This window comes from Xenopus laevis, chromosome 1L (assembly GCF_017654675.1).
Source record: "Xenopus laevis strain J_2021 chromosome 1L, Xenopus_laevis_v10.1, whole genome shotgun sequence".
NCBI lineage: Eukaryota > Metazoa > Chordata > Amphibia > Anura > Pipidae > Xenopus > Xenopus laevis.
In genome coordinates, this window is record NC_054371.1 from 77,378,915 (window position 1) to 77,396,620 (window position 17,706).

Consider the following 17,706-nt stretch of genomic DNA (forward strand, 5'->3'; position numbering starts at 1 on the left):
AAATAACTGCAAAGCATAAACAGACTTACATGAATTCAAGAATTAGGAGCTATATCCCAGAAAAATGGTATGGAAGCTTTTCCATCTCTGATGTTTAAAATCATCAAAGACTAAATATCGTGACGCTAGAGCACAATCCATACAAATCAGTTTAGCATTTCTCAAAAAAACCATTATTAACTAACAAAGAAGCGTTCTACCCATTAGTCTTTCTTTGTAAGTTTGTGCACGCATATATACATATACAGTATATTTTTTCCCCTTACAGCCTAGTTTAACCATCAGAAATGATACACAACACATTAGGTGGATTATCTACTAAAACTCAAATTTATCTCATATTTTTCTTAAACCAAGCTCGACTAAACTCCCATGCGTGAATTTATCTTATTTATCAATAAAAAGTCAGGTCAGGAAAAAACTCATGTGAAAACGCAAATCATACAAATTTTTTTGGACCTGTGTCCCTAATCACTAAATTTTTTCAGGTTATTAGGGCTATATCTACCCCAAGAAATAAGCAGAAGCAATATGTATAGTACTGTGCTCATCTACGCAAAAATTCTGCCCCCCCCCCCATCATTATCTAGATTAAGCTTTGGTTTACGGAAAGGCCATCTCCTATAGAGTCCATTTTAATCAAAATATTTTTAAACATGTATTTTTACTACACTATTAAGACAGTATATTGTACTTTACCTTTAAATAAGATATAATTAATCCTTATTGGAAGCAAAATAATTCCACTGGGTGTATTTAATGTTTAAATAAATTCTTAGCAGACAAAAATTGGGTGATCCAAATTACAGAAAGATCCCTTACCCAGGAAAACCCCAGGTCTTGTGCATTCTGGTCCAATACCTGTAATGCATTCATGCTATAAGGCAAATTTACTTACCTTTGAAGTTGCGCCAGCGTTGACTTCACCGCACTTCGCCAGGCGTAGATTCGCCAGGGCTGTGCAAATTCACGAAGATCTGAAGTTACGCACATGTTACCAATCGTTGAGCTAGCAATGTTACGATCAGCGGTTTGAAGTTACGCTAGCAATCGGAAATTTGCATACGTGTGCAGTTAAAGTACAATGGCCGTATATGCAGCAGAAAACACATTACACTACACCAGGGAACCTTAATTAATGTATTCTAATGCCCTACACATGTGCCCAAAGTATAGTTTAGGTGCCATGTGTTATCAAATTTAGGAGGGAAGGAGGGTACCCTAAAAAAAAATTTGCTCTTTTTCAGCCTATCACCCTTAAAAAAGTAAAAGACGCCAGCATTTTTTGGGAAAAAATTTCAACTTTTTTTTGGAGCAATCCCTATCTACTCTATTGCACTTCACCTGGTCTGAGGTGGCAAAGTAAAGTCTGGCGCAAGAGGTATAGTTCACGAAAATCCGCAACTTAGTGAATTAGCATAGTTACATCCCTTCGCCAGAGCACAACTTTGCCTGGCGTAAGGGTGCAAAGTAGCGCTAGAGTAGGTCCACTTCGCTAGCGAATTTATGCCAGAAGTGACAAAATGACATCACGCTGGCGAATTTTCACTAGCGTTAGCCACTTCGCACTTTAGTAAATTTGCCCCTATGAGTCACTTTTATGAACAATACATTGTTCAGGGTAACACTGACGCTTATACATCCCCATAATAAGTGTTTCATTATTATGTTGGTATTTATGATTATGTTATGTGCTATTGGATTTTCCATTGACTTGGCATAAATTACTGGTCTAAATAGTGCTGAGACACGCAGAATAAGCAGTGTGAGTACACACAGCCATAATTAGTTTGATTATATATATTTAATATGTAATAAATCTCTTTAGCAATCTCTTTAGCAACTTTGCCCTGACTCACTGATAGGCGAGGAGAGAGGTGAACCCACTAAATGATATTTTAGAGAATAGATATAAACTCTTACTGGACATTAGGAAATAATAAGCTATTTATTTCACAGCCTATATTATTGCTCTTGTAGCCTTCCTTTCACCATAGCAGAATACCAATATGGCATCGGAAAATAGTGAACATGTATTAAAGAGCCCTGATATATTGCAAAGACTAAGCTACAGTTCCCAGAATTCCCCTCTGGCAGCAGAAACCTAGAAGAAGAGATGATTCTGTAGTCAGTCAGTTGTACCTTATTTACCTACTAGGGGTGATTGTACAATTTTTTTCAGCACCCATGAATGAAACTGCAGCCTAAAGCTAATGTTTCATTCTTTTACAACTTCAGTTTTTATGAACTCACAACAAATTAGCTCAAAACTCGAATGGTCTCTAATTTAAGAAAAACTCGAATCAGTGAGTTTGGGGTGAACAACCCAAAAACTTGAATCTCTCGAATTGAGTGAGTTTTTGAGCGAAACCCTCCTAAAAAACCCAAACATCAAGCAGGCTATTAACATCTTCAAATGGTTCAAGGGACCTATGCCATTGTTTTCTACATGACCTTGACATGTTTTAGATGGTGTGTTTTTGGATTCAGGCTATTTCCAGCTAATCTCGAAAAATTTGAGTTTTTTTAACCCTAAAAATCTATTTTGACTCATAAATAACCTCACAAAATTACATTTTTCATAGTAAACATAACTCATACCTTAATTAATCTGCCCTTTAAGGAATGAAGATCCAAATTACAGAAAGGAAAAACACAGGTCCCAAGCATTCTGGATAACATGTCCCATACCTACGTATATTCAATGTTCCCTCTTATTCCTTCTTGGCTATGTGCCCAAAATAATTGTTTTGTGTGCACATTTTAAACTTGTGTGTGCATTTTTAAAAACTGTTTGCACAGGTCAGACTGATTGCAAAATGTTTGTGTTTTCCGTCAAAATTCTTTAATTTGTTGTGTGCGGTGGCCTCCAAACTTGACGGAACATTGCCTGTATTAGATTTTTTTATGTTAATTCTACAAATACGTCATTACCCTTTAGCTTCACAAGGAATGTATTCAAAGCTTCATAAGCATTATCTACATGGATCTACAGTATATTAGCAGATAACTAGTAATCATTAGTACTTTGTCACTGCACTATGTGTGTATGCAATAATGTTTCAGTACTTGCAGATAGTATTCCTTCTTTCGTTGTTCAACCTTTGACTTTCCTGTGGTTGAACTCCGGTTCCTAGCATGCATTGGGCTGAAAACGATTGATTAAATGTGAAATGGATTTATCAGATGACATTGAGTAAATATGACTGGGGTCATCTATGAAATCCTCTTCCACACGTGCCAGAGCAATAAGGGTCAAACACTCTGCCCTTAGTTACAAAGCAATTGCAGAAGGAATATCATTGCGGCCTTGTGTAGAAGCCTGATACTTCTACAAAGGCAATGACTACAACCAAATGCAAAATAATCCCCCAGTTAGAATCCTATCCGATATGTGTACCTGTAATTGGGAGGTGGGAGCATTAAATGCATTTATTCTAGCACTGACAAGTAGGTCCTTTATCCCCATGACTGATTACAATGGAATGTAATGAAACCAATAAGACACCATAATCTCTGTATGAATGATAACAGCAAAATGATTGACAGCAGACTGGTAAGCTGTATTCTCATTGGTGAATTCTCTTGCATCTGTAAGTTTTAGATCAACCTCCTTAGAGAACTAAAGGGCACAGTCAGATAGTTTAATGGGGGGTTTAGATCCATTTTAATAATACAACCTAGTAAACTGTAACCCTTAATACTATGTGAAATTGTGGTCCATCAATATTTAAGTATAGTTGAGCAACATAGTACCTGAAAGCGTATATGTTCAAATGGCTAGCGATAAGCATTAAACAGCCATTCAGACGTTTTCTTTAACATTTGTGTAAGGGCTTCAGGTTTATTTTTACGTTTTTTTTGCTGGCTTTACCTTTATTTTATAAGCATTCTATTCATGTCTATGTGTGCAACCCATTCACAGCGTTTTTCTTAGCTTATTTTTTTTGCAGTCTGCCAGGGATTTGCCAGCCTGGGGTGGTGTCACTGTAAGCAGCGCTTGCAATTATTTAACAAAATCCAATAGCCTGCTAACACTGAATTTGCATTTCAATGGCTTTATTGTGATGAGGCTCTTTGCAGGGATATGCTCCATTATTTTGGAAGACAGGCCCTTACGACATTGAAATGAATAGTGCTGAATGTATAGTTCACCTAAACATGAACTCAGCTGTGTTTGTAGGAAGTATTAATTCATGCAATTGGTCTTAAGATTTCATTTTTTTTTTTGGCTTGGCTTTTATGTTTTTTAAGCTCGAACCTACAAATGAATTTTACTTTTTTTAAAAGGAGATCATATCAACACTTTCTGTGACTGGGATCAGTGTGCATAGCTATGCGCTCAATTGTACAGATATGGGACCTATTATCCAGAATGCTTGGGACCTGGGGTGATTCAGATAAGGGATCTTTCTGTAATTTTGATCTCCATACATGTAGTCTGCTTAAAATTAACTTAAATCTTAAATAAACCCAAGAATATTGTGTTGCTTTAAGAAGGATTAATATCCTAGTTTGGATCAAGTGCAAGGTAGGGTTTTTCTTATTACAGAGAAACAGGTAATTCGTTTTAAAAAAATCAGAATTATTTAATTAAAATGGAGTCTATGGGCCGATAACGGGTTTTCGGAAAATGAATCCAATACCTGTACAAGATATTTCAGTAATGTATTAACTTGTGCCTTTTTATCCTTTAAGCTGAAAATATTTGGTTGTGACCTGTGAAATATGGCCATGAGGTTGGAGGTAATAGTAATACAAAAAACTCTCCTCTGGGATGTAATAAACTCCCTCGCATGCCACACAGGACTTTACCTCTCCGTGAAATAAAGGACACGTAAAACATAAAAAAAAAAGCCAAAGGGGAGGCCCTGCAGAATATGTTGCCATTATATAAATGAAGGATAAAATCATCAATATATCTATATATATATAAAACAAAATGATAGGTGCACTCAGAGTACCTGTAAAAGTCTAGGTGCGGGAACATAGAATCATAGTTACAAATAAACAAAAAAGTCTGCACTCATAGGTCTTGTGAAACAAAAAATTGTGGATTTAATCAACGTTTCGGCTCCTAAACGCGAACCGTCATAAATCCACAATTTTTGTTTCACAAGACCTATGAGAGCGGACTTTTTATTTTTATATATATATATATATATATATATATATATATATATATATATATATATATATATATATATATATATATATATATATATATTGAACTGTATATATATGTGTGTGTGTGTGTGTGTAAGATAGAGATAATCAACTCTCTTTGTTCCCCCACATTTATACCTAGCCACTAACCCATGTCAAACAATCAGATCTTTGCTTGTTTTAAATAAGTATCTGAATCACGGAGCACCAGACGGCCTTAAGGTCCTTTAAAAAGTATCCAATTTTATTAGTAATGACATCGTAAAAACAATATTGGGAAACGGTGTATCCACCCCCACGCTCGACGCGTTTCATGGCCTCACGCCACTTCCTTGCTTGTTTTAAAGAAGAAGGAAAGGTGTTTTTACTTGGGGTGCCAAAAGTTAGCCATCCCAAGTGATTGTATTTACTTACCTGACACCCCAGGCCGGTGCTCCTATCAGGAGAAAACTGCACCAGCCCGGGGTTATTCTAGCGAGCACCACGGAGCAATTGTTTTCCTGCTTCATCTTTTTTAAAATTTCCCAGGGCAGACATGTGCAGTGGAATAAAATAGCCGGCTTTTTCGCTAAAGAACGGCTTATCATTTAGGGTTGCCACCTCTCTGGTTTTGACCCGGACAGCCTGGGTTTTGAAGGGCTGTTCGGGTCAAAACTTGGGAAATTGGGAAAACCGGGCAGGATTTCCTAAGATTGAGGTGACGATCAGCAAATCGGCAAGTCATAGACCCCCCCCCCCACAACTGCATCACAGCTCAGCCTCCCCCCGGAGTTCAAGGGCGGAAAGGTGGCAACCCTATTTCCACTAGAGAAAGAAGAAGCCGGAAGATGATTGCTTTGTGGTGCTTGCTGGAATAACCCTGGGCCAGTGCAGTTTTCTGCTGATGGGAGCACCAGCCAGGGGTTTCAGGTAAGTAAATATAATCACTTGGGGGTGGCTAACTTTTGCCACCCCCAAGAGGAAATTGCCTTTCCTTCTACTTTAAAGTCAGTCCCACAACCATTGTTTGTTCTGGCACATTATTACTATAGCAGAGCTAACACCAGGTAGTGTTTTCCAGTCTTCAAGAAGCCTGGAAGCAGCAATGAATCCTGTATTCAAGACCTATGAATCCACTCCAGATTCAGAAGTAGAGTAAAACAAAACAGATAAATTCTTCCCCAGAACATAAAATGTCAACAAGAAGTGGTAATGCTTGAGCAATTCAGTGTTCTGGACTGACCTTCACAGTTAAAAGAAGCTACTGATATGAGTAATGCATCCAGTGAGTGCCATCTTTCCACTAGTGGCTATTCAGCTTTGAAGGTATGAAATGTGATGTGTACTAGTGCTGATATGTTACACTGATTTATTGTAAGAAAGGAAACTAGTGCAAAACAATGGATTACAAAGAAAAGTTTCTATGTTTTACCCAGTTCTTCCAACTACCTACCTACTTGTATAAAATGTGGAATAACTTTTGGATCTTCCAATTTTAACCAATTCTAGTTTATATTTTATGACTGAGTGGCACTCCTCTCGGAATACATTTCATTCCTTGTTCTTCTACTGACCTTGACTTGACATTGACGATTTCCAGTTGCTGCCTTTTTGCTCAATAAAAATTCGTAGGATTTGGAAGGATGTATTAATCATACAAATATAATGAAATGTTATTCTATCTGTTGTGCAGTAATTAAATCAGGACAATAGAGATGACACTGCGAATCAGATGAATATCAAAGTCGCTTCTGGATGCAGTTGCTTCTAATTTTTCCGAATGTAGGTCCAAATGTAAACATCATCATAGGAATAATATTTTACAGTTTGACATTGTTACAAATAGGGATCCCACTATTTGGGATTTGGCTGAATCGATGAATCCTTTGTGAAAGATTCGGCAGAATACCGAACCAAATCCTAATTTACATATGCAAATTAGGGCCGGGAAAGGAAAAAGTGGAAACAATGTTTTTACTTCGTTGTTTTGTGAAAAAAAGTCACGTGATTTCCCTCCACGCCCTTAATTTGCATATGCAAAAATAAGGGCTGAAAAATGAAGAATCTCGAATGGAATCCTGGATTTGGTGCATCCCTAGTTACAAATTTGCACAAAATACTAAGGGGCAGATTTACTAAAGGGTGAAGTGGCTAACGCTAGCAACAATTCGCAATCGTTACCACGCACACAGACATTGCTGATTTACACACTCATTCGCACTTTATCGCCAGGCGACTTTTCGTCCTGGCGAACAGGCATTACTCCACAAATTCACTAAAGTGCGCATTTTACTGAACGCTACCTCTTTCACCAGAGTTGCCTTCGTCACCTCAGACCAGACGAAGTGCATTAAAGTAGCTAGATCTTCCCCGTCACTTACATCATATCCTGTGAGCCGAAAATGCATTCAAGTCCAAAAAACTCTGCGTCTTTTCCTTGTTATAGAATAACTAATTCTAAGCAACTTTTCAATAAGTCCACATATTTTTTTGTATAGTTTTTTAATGATTTGCTTTCTTCTTCTGACTCTTTACAGCTTTGAAATGGGGGTCACTGACCCCATATAAAAAAACGCTTTCTCTGTAAGGCAACAAATGTATTGTTATTGCTACTTATTATTACTCATCTTTCTATTCAGGCCCTCCTTTCTATTCAGGCCTTATTCAAATCAAGGCATGGTTGCTAGGGTAATTTGAATCCTAGCTGCATAAAAAGCAAAATAACTAAAAAACACAAATAAAAACCAATTGCAAATTGTCTCGGAATATCACTCTCTATATCATACTAGAATTTATTTTAAAGGTGAACAACCCCTTTAAGGAAGACAACGAACACCATCTTTTCTACTTTTCTCTTTTCATGTGCTCAAAGCCCTGAGCCCTCCCCTTCCAAGACACCAAACTGCAATAAATGTTTACAACAAACAATCACATTGCTCACTCTATTTTAAATTGGGTCTGGGTTGTCCCACCCCAAACCCATAGTTTATGGGTGTAACTGCCAAGAATGCATTCAGTAGACATTATTTCACTTCAATCTGAACCAGACTTCCAGGAGTAGATAAGGCAATAAACTTTATTTCAGCATCCATCACCCTTGTGGTCCTTCATAAGCTTATAGAAACATTCCATGTATAGGAGCAACATTCTGTTCATGCAATAAGCTATAACTTCATTCTATTCTCTCTATGGGAAAATAAGAGGAAGAAAATCTCTACTCATACACTCAGGGGCAGATTTACTAAAGTTTCGTTGTGGGCGCTGAACGCTGGCGACTTTTCGCTAGCGTTACTTCGGCAATGCAAGTCTTTGATAGTGAAGATGCACTAACGTTAATTTCTGCCTAGTGAAACTTCGATCTTTCGCTCTGGTCAATTTGCATAGGGAGGGAAATTTAAAGTAGTATGGACGTCTCTTTATGTTAAATGTTGGTGCATTTACTTACAAATTACACTTTGTAAAACACATGTCCAGGGAACCTTAATAAAGACAATAGAGTTATTTTAATGCCCTACACATGAGCCCACTGTAAAATTAATATTCCATATGTTTGCAAATGTAAGGGGATGGACTTTTGCAGGCAATCAGGCTGAAAAAAGGAAAAGAGAAAGAATAGAAAGGAGGGACTGAATAGAAAGATGAGTAATAATAAGTAGCAATAACAATAAATTTATAAATGCGTTATTTTTAGATGCATTTCAAAGCTGCAAAGAGTCAGAAGAAGAAGGCAAATAATTAAAAAACTATACAAAAAAATATTATGAGGACTTATTGAAAAGTTGCTTAGAATTAGTTATTCTATAACATACCAAAAGTAAACTTAAAGGTGAATCACCCCTTTAAACCTCACTTTTTTTCAGGATAAACCATGCGATTATGTCAAAAAAAGCAGTGCAAAATGTCTGATGTGTTTCATGGCAGGTTGCCACTATCTCCGAGACAACAACACATCCCCCCAACCTCTCCTGCGTAGTGGAATCTGAGCCTTAAAAACCCATACTGTGCTATTGATGAATACCGTGGCTATGAATATCTGTAATTTAACAGTCTAGGACTCGATTTTTATCAACCTCATGACATTAGCATCTCAGGCCCATGACCAAAAACCTATGTGAATGGCACAAAATATCATTATACCATTAAAACATGAGTGTACAGGCATGGGACCTGTTATCCAGAATGCTCAGGACCTGGGATTTTCCGGATATTGGATCTTTCCATAATTTGGATCCTCATGCCTTATGTCTACTAGAAATTCATTTAAACATTAAATAACCCAATAAGCTGGTTTTGCTTCCAATAGGGATTAATTATATCTTAATTGGGCTCAAGTACACGGTACTGTTTTATTATTAGAGAGAAAAATGAAATCATTTTTAAAAATTTGGATTATTTGGATAAAATGGAGTCTATGGGAGACAGCCATTCCATAATTCAGAGCTTTCTGGATATCGGGTTTCCGGATAAGGGATCATATACCTGTACAATGCTGTGTGGGAGATATTATATGCATATTTGATATTTCAACTTGTAAATGCATTTTCAAATATAGGTGGACGTGTCTTCAGAGTTCGATCTCTAAAATGAGCTTCAGGTGATTTGACTGATATTGTAGGACAATATCTTGTGTCTGCAACAAAGATCGGGCTACAAAATTATGTATTTTTTCAGTATAAATATTTTTATCAACCTGATTTGGGATTTAACCTGTAAATGATCAAAATTGGCAAAAAGGCTTCAGCTGTTATATTATATGCAAGCTGGGGTCAATAGCAGTAACATGTACAGTTTTCATTTTGATTTTACTAATGTCATTTATTTCCACAGATAAAGTAAAATAGTATTTTATTGCTGTTATACTGGATTACACTTGCTATTGCTGCACCTCGCCCTCAATAAATGGTTAAATCTCTGCAATGTTCAATGATCATTTTACTATGTGATCTATGGGTTTCATTAGTTGAGCTACAGGTTTACTTATAATAAATGTGCTTTAGCAAGTGATATATGCATTTCCTTTCGCAATGTATGTGTTTCACTGGAAAAGGTATGTGTTCATCAAGTATGAATAATGTCCTTAACGGCACCACATTATATTGCTTGGCTGGTATCCGCTCAGCATTACACATCCATTCCCTCGTGACCATGAAGACAGCAGCCAGCAAAGACACACATATCAGGCGCTGTCAGTATTTAGGTGATGCTGTGCATGCATTTATGCTTTTGGGGACATTGTAGAAAGGGCACCAACGCACTGGATTTGGAACCTGTATGCTCACAAATAATAGATATAAATTTATATACGTACACACAGCATCATAAGCACCCTAATTATTTTCATACACACAACACAACAACCTATTTCAGCTGCTTCCAAAAGGAAAAATAATATCCTCTATGCATACCTAAAAATTACCTACAAAATAAATTTTTTTATTGTACATTTACCTCTGGCAGCTGGACACCAACCCTATGAAAATACTGTATATCCATGTTCGCACTACTATAGAATTCCGTTACCCTTGTACCCACTAAATTACACTCTCCCAGAAGCAAAAGAAACACTAGTCAAGAAAATTGTAGGGTTAAAGCAACATTTGATTGTCTTTGTTAGTGAGAGAAGTATCCTGTTACCAAATATATTCAGTGCCTATAAAACTAAATATTTCATAATTAAGGTACAGGCATGGAATCCGTTTCCCTCAAAACTCTGAATAAGGCCGTCTCCCATAGACTCCAATTTTTAAATGTTTTATTCTGTAATAATAAAACAGTACCTTGTATTTGATCCAACTAAGATATTATTCCTTATTGAAAGCAAAACCAGCCTATTGGAGTTTTTTCATTTGTATCCCACCCTGCAAATTTTTTAAAAATCCTGCATTTATATAAAATAATGAGCTTTAGATAGGGCCTTGGGCCACTGTGCTTATATTGCGTTATTATAACAGGTGCTTTGTTATGAAAGAAAGGAAACAATTAACCTTTAAAGAACTACTGTCAACAATTGTATTTTGCCTGAACATAGCTACCTCATCTTCTGCCTTACCTTTTAAAGTACCTACTTCGTCTTGCCTTTGGAGTGTCTGTTTTGCGCTTCTATTATCCCAGCCTGTGCCAACTATCTTCCTTGTCTTGTTAACTGCCTGCACCCTTAATACAATGTCTTATTGTGTTGCAAGAACCTGTCCTGCCTATTTCTCAGTTCCCAGAGGCCAAGGTTCCTTGTAGTCTGTAGTTGACCCTGGTCTCCTGTCATGGCTGTCTTTTTAAATATTTACTGTAGGTACAATTGGGAAGGAATTTCCTACTAGGAAACCCATTCAGGGTTATTCATAGGAACCACTGCTTTATAAAGTATGATATTTATTTGCAAGGTAGTTTGCATAATACTAGTTATTTATTGGCACCTGGTCTCTTAAAAGTACAAGTTGGCCATGGACCCTGACACAAATGAAGCACAACCAGAGCTGAAAAATATCCTCTGAAGGCTGGTCATATGCATGGATACTTATGAAATGCTGCAAACCCCACTTCAGGCAAGCTGTATAGGAACACCTCTTGCTGTGCCATCTAGGGAACCCTGCATAATGTCTGCTTTATGCTACAGTGGTGATCATTTGACTTGCAGAGGCTTCATGAGCCGGTGTCTCATCCAGTATGAGTTCCAGATCTCTCGCTTTGCTTCAGAGAGCGCCAAGGTTGGATACATGATCTATGTGCTGGCAGGTAAAGTACTGGCATGGGCATGAGCACTTTGGGTTCAAGTGTGAAAGTGATAAGTCACACCTTAATATAAATGTATGAAGTTTAACATGAGCCACAAATAAAATCATAAAAGTCCAGATTCTAATTAATAAGGAAAAACTCCACTGAACTAAAATAAGAAAATAGCTCTTTTTAGATCAGTACCAACCAAGTGATCTATATTATAAATATTTTCCTAGATGCCTGTAGTAGTCAGCTCAACTATTTAACTTCTCTCACTTAAGGGGCAGATTCACTAAAGGGCGAAGTGACTAACGCTGGCGCAAATTCGCCAGCATGACATTATTTCGTTACTTCGCCGATTTACTAACGGGCGCTGGCATAAATTTACTAGCGAAGTGGACCTACTCTAGCGCTACTTCGCACCCTTACGCCAGGCGAAGTTGCGATATGGCGAAGGGACGTAACTACGCTAATTTACTAACTTGCGGATTTTCATGAACGTTAACTCTTGCTCCAGACTTGCCTTTGCCAACTGAGACCAGGCAAAGTGCAATAGAGTAGATAGGGCTTGCTTCAAAAAAAGTTGAAATTTTTTCTAAGTCCCAAAAAACGCTGGCGTCTTTTCCTTTTTTAAGGGTGATAGGCTGAAAAAGGTCGTACATTTTTTTGGGGGTACCCTCCTTCCCCCTACATTTCCTAACATATGGCATCTAAACTATACAGTGGGCACATGTATAGGGCAAAATAACAACTTTATTTTATTTTATGAAGGTTTCCCAGGCTTGTGTAGTGTAATGTATTTGCTGCTACATATACATCCATTCAACTTTAACTTGGCGTTGTATGCAAATTAGGCATCGCTAGCGTAACTTCACTTTGCTTGAGTGCAACTTCGGATTTTAGTGAATTAGCGACGCCCTGGCGAAGTGCGGCGAAGGCGTCGCTAGCGCATTTTCGCTGCTTAGTGAATTTGCCCCTAGCACATTCTGCAGCAGATGCTTTGTGCTGGCCATGTGTAGAAAATTGAGTACATCACTGATGTGTAATAAAACTGCCCATATGATGACTTATCCACTGGGTAGAGCAGGATAACGGGGTATCCTGTGTAAATGCCCCAATAGAGTCAATCAGAAGAAAATCGAAGCGCGGGACAAATCCACAGTATCACAGCATCTTTGACTGCAAATATATATTGGGAACGTGAAGAACACAACATGTTTCGGGCTAGGCCCTTTATCACACTTCGATTTTCTTATAATAGGAGAGGAACTTGCAGCCCTCCCTCAGCATGAGAAGGACAGCCCCTACAGTATGTCACTGTAATTGAGCAGAAGCAAAGAATCCCAAGCTGGAAGGAGAGAAAATTGAAGCAATGATGCAGTTTTGTTTTAATATAATAATAATAGCACGAATTATAGGCAATGTTTGACCAATAATGGATTCTTCAAACAGCACTGCATATTAAACTTTTTTACCAAGTCCTCCAATTAATGCATAAATGCTTCAATAAATGCTTCAAACTCCTAAACAGCACTATGTTGACCATTATGAATTTATATTGCTGTGTTTTATTAGCAAGCAAAACTGTCATGGCAGTATGTTACATCATGGTGACTGATGTAGTGCTGGTATGGGTGCTTTTCTCTGTAGAATACTCTTCCATCTGGAATTTAGGTTAGGTTGCCTATTTCCAATTAAATCCGGGCCTGTGGATTATAGCTCAGTGAATGATTTATTACTGTATTGGAATATGCAGGGACCTGCAGCCCAAAAAGATTTGACCAACATTGATAATGTAAAGTTTATGGGGTCCGTTTACTAAAGTGCGGTAAATCTGACTTTAAGTTTCCGCATGTTATCGTTGAGAATATTTTATTATGGCAATTTTTACTGTGACATTTTTGTGGCCAGATCTTCAAAACTCATAAACTTTATTGGCTGATGATTATACCATCCAACAACATTACCAGAGTAACACCAATCAAACATGTATGCATCATATAAACCCTTCTGCCAATAGAATCATATGAACAAGAAATCATACCAGTCAATCTCTTTGCTTCATAGAAATGCACAGGTTAATGTAGCCAATCACAATGAAACCAAAAAAGTGTAGAAGCTGACGAATCCTTGGACTGTGATGCCCGCTGCTAATAATACACCTCTGAGCTGAAACTGCTGCTATTGCACCAGATAGAAGCAGAAGCCAAAACATCCTGCCAGCAATAGCTACAGATTTCTCTCCTGTCAGCAAAGAATTATGGGTAAAAAAAAAGTATTATGGGATATTTCCTGCCCCTTGAGAATTTTCTGGCGAAAAAAATAGTTTTACGCCACTACATAGGTGGGGGTAAAATATTCTGCTGTTAATTTTGTCATTAGCACATTTCGCTGTTTAGTAAACCGGCCGTTAATGTGTACGTAGCATTATTTTCAGCGAATGCGTTAACTGGCGAACAATTATTCTTGCGCAAGAAAATTCGCAAATTTATATTTAGCGCAGGTTAGTAAACTGGCGATAACATATTTGGCGAAAATTCTGTCTATATATTGTGCGAATATTTTTAACGCACTTTAGTAAACAGACCCCTGTCCCTATTAATTTTTTATACCCAAGATCTTGATGGTTATTCCTCATCACTACCTATGCTGGCTAGTAACTCTACAGAAAAATATATAATTATTTGATCATGGCATAATGCAGAGCAAATCAGTTACGAAGTTGTGATAGTATTATGATGCGCATAGTAAATCAAAAGTTAGGAGCTGACACATGCGGTATTGGTGTCTGTTGGGTGTAACAACATGCTTTATCACTTTGACAAATATTACTGTATAGATAATGCACAATTTGTATCTTGTTTTCAGCTACAGATGCCACTTTAATGGACTGAGCTTGTTTTCCACCATGGAATAGAAGCAGAAGTACGTCCTGTTATCCAACTTCTGATTTATGGTAAATACTGCCTGGTATATCCCCAAGACAAAACAATAGTCTGGAAAATCTAAAATATTGTGACACCAAATAATCAAGAATAAGCGCTGACAGGTTACTGTTTTCAGCATGTTTCAAAGGTACTGGATGTGCTTAACAAGCACCAGTATTGGTAAAATGACAGAAATATAAAGTGATAGATACAGTAGGGCATGGCAATTGGTCAGTGCAATGAGTTCAGAAAAAAGCAAGAATTGCAGGGCCCATAGTTACTCTCACTTTCTACCCAGTCATAAATTGTAAAGTAGATATTTCATATCTCAGAATATCTATCTCATTAACTGGAATTATCTATTAAACTCCTTAATTGTGTATTTATGCATAACAATTGCCAACTACAAGCTCTATTGGAAGAGGTATGTTGAACGGAGTTTTCCATTTTTTTTCCTATTTAGTGTGCCAATTAATAAATTGTTTATGTCATATAAGGAATGCTATTGAGACTGTGTGAAAAAGGTCATAGACCTTTTAAAGGCCACCAAAGTGACCCCCCCAACTGCACAGTCTAGGAAACTTTAGAGTGGAACTAATTCATTCAGTCTTTATTTGTAGTGCACTATTTGAAAGTATATGATATTAAAGGGCATATCGCTACAGCAGTTTTTTTTTTACAACTTTCCAATATATAATATTATTATAGTTATTTGTGCCTGTCATTGCAACTGAAAGTAGTGTTCATCTTTTCTTTGAGTCTGATTCTTGAAATAATGTAACAGAAATCAGTTCTCCTCCAGGTCTGTTACCCACATTGTTTTAAGAGTCAGAGCAAGCAGTGCAAATAAATAAACTATTTCAGGAGTCAGTTAACCAGCCTGAATGCATTTGGAATGTGGTAAGAAACCAGAGTATCTCTAGGACACAGAGAAAACTTACAAACTTCTCACAGATGGTGTCCTGGCTGGAACTTAGGACCTTAGGTTCTGTAAGGCTACAAATTTATTGTTATTGCTACTTTATTACTCATATTTCGATTCAGGCCCTCTCCTTATTCATATTCCAGTCTCTCATTCATAGAAATGCATGGTTGCTAGGGTCATTTGGACCCTAACAACCACATTGCTGAAACTGCAAACTGGAGAAACCCATAAAAAATGAAAACCAATTGTAAATTGTCTCAGAATATCACTCTCTACATCATAATAAAAGTTATCTCAAAGGTGGCATAACTTAGTTATATGCTTGAATGAGTTTTGCAGCTATAAAAATAATGAGTTGTCACCCAAGAATTCTGCCAGTGGAGTGTCTGGATTGTATTGAAAAGGTAACATCACTTTAAAATTGTCTTTAGGGGTCCAGTTTAAAAACACCCATAATCAAAGTTTACTCCACTGCCGCAACACAGAATTCTGCACACCACTTACTTATAGACACTGCAGGATAATAATAGTTCCTGCTTGATAATGCTGCAGGGAATATTATTTTATTGTTATTGTTGAGCTTTTTAAATTGATTCTTATTCTGTCATCTGTCTTTCTGTCCTGATGGCTGATTCAGTATCAGCATTTTTTGATGTTATTTGTCACTACAGGTATGGCATCCCTTATCAGAAAACCTTTACCTCAATCAAGGGAAGGCCATCTCCCATAGACTAAATTATATTCAAATATTTCACATTTTTAAAAATGATTTCCTTTTTTCTCTGTAATAATAAAACAGTACCTTGTGCTTGATCCCAACAAAGATTGAATACAAAACAATCATTCAGTGTATTAATGCTTTTTAGTAGAGAAGATATGGAGATCGAAATAACATGTCCTATACCTGTACTTGATTTTCAGTCTGTGAATCAAAGCATGTCCTGGTCTCTATGGTTAGTGTTCCCTAACATTCATCTGTTCTGTTTGAAATACTAGATTATCTATTCCCAATATTTCTCACCAAGGTCTTGCAGGCTTAGCATTGTCAACCCGTTAGGTATCATATACCAAAACAATAACCAAAAAGAAATAATACAGGTGCCAGATCTATAACAAATAAACCCCTTATACTTAAAATACAGGTGCTGAGGAATATACTAAAGGGCTGAACTTGATGTTGCTTGTGTCTTCAATAATGGCACTTTTGGAAACACTTCATACACTTCACACTTCATATCATATACCTAACCTGTGAATCTGTTTTTGAATGGTGTTATTCTTGCCTAGAAAAACTCAACCAGCCTTGAATTCATTTTATCTCAGTTCATATGATTCTGGATAAAAGATGTGATTTAGCAGCTAAAAGCCCATGAATTGGTATTCAAATATTTCTGTTGTATTGACTTTGAACCAGTATGTAGACTAGATTTGCTCATGTGTTAAATACTTTTTAAATGGACATTTTGTTTTGTTTAAATTTAGGGGGGAGAAAAAATAAAAGGCCACCACAACATGCTAATTAAATTTTTTTCAACATAAACAATGTTTGCATAGTATGAAGCAAATTTAGTAAACAAATGCTTGCACTTAGCATGCTAAACATTTGGACAAACTAGTGAATATTGCTAAATATCTTGCCAAATTTAGCTAGGAACAGGCAGGACTTTGTTTCAGTGGCCTCATTAATGCAGTGCATAGTTTGGCTGGGGGCAGGAATGAACATCAATGGGTAACATGTACATAATTTTTTGAACAAACTAACAAATGGGTGCTCATCCCAACTATGTAGAGGTGAAAGGAGCACCTGATGTAAATAATGAATAGGATGTTTTCACGCAACAACTACAGGTAAATTAGTGGCCCGACAACTGCACTTGTGGTTGTGGACCCCTAAGATAAGTTGTCTGAATACTCTGTTATAAGCATAGCTAAAATCCCACCCACAAGGAATAGCCCAACTGCTGCTTTTGAGAATAAGAAAATGATTTGACATTTAAA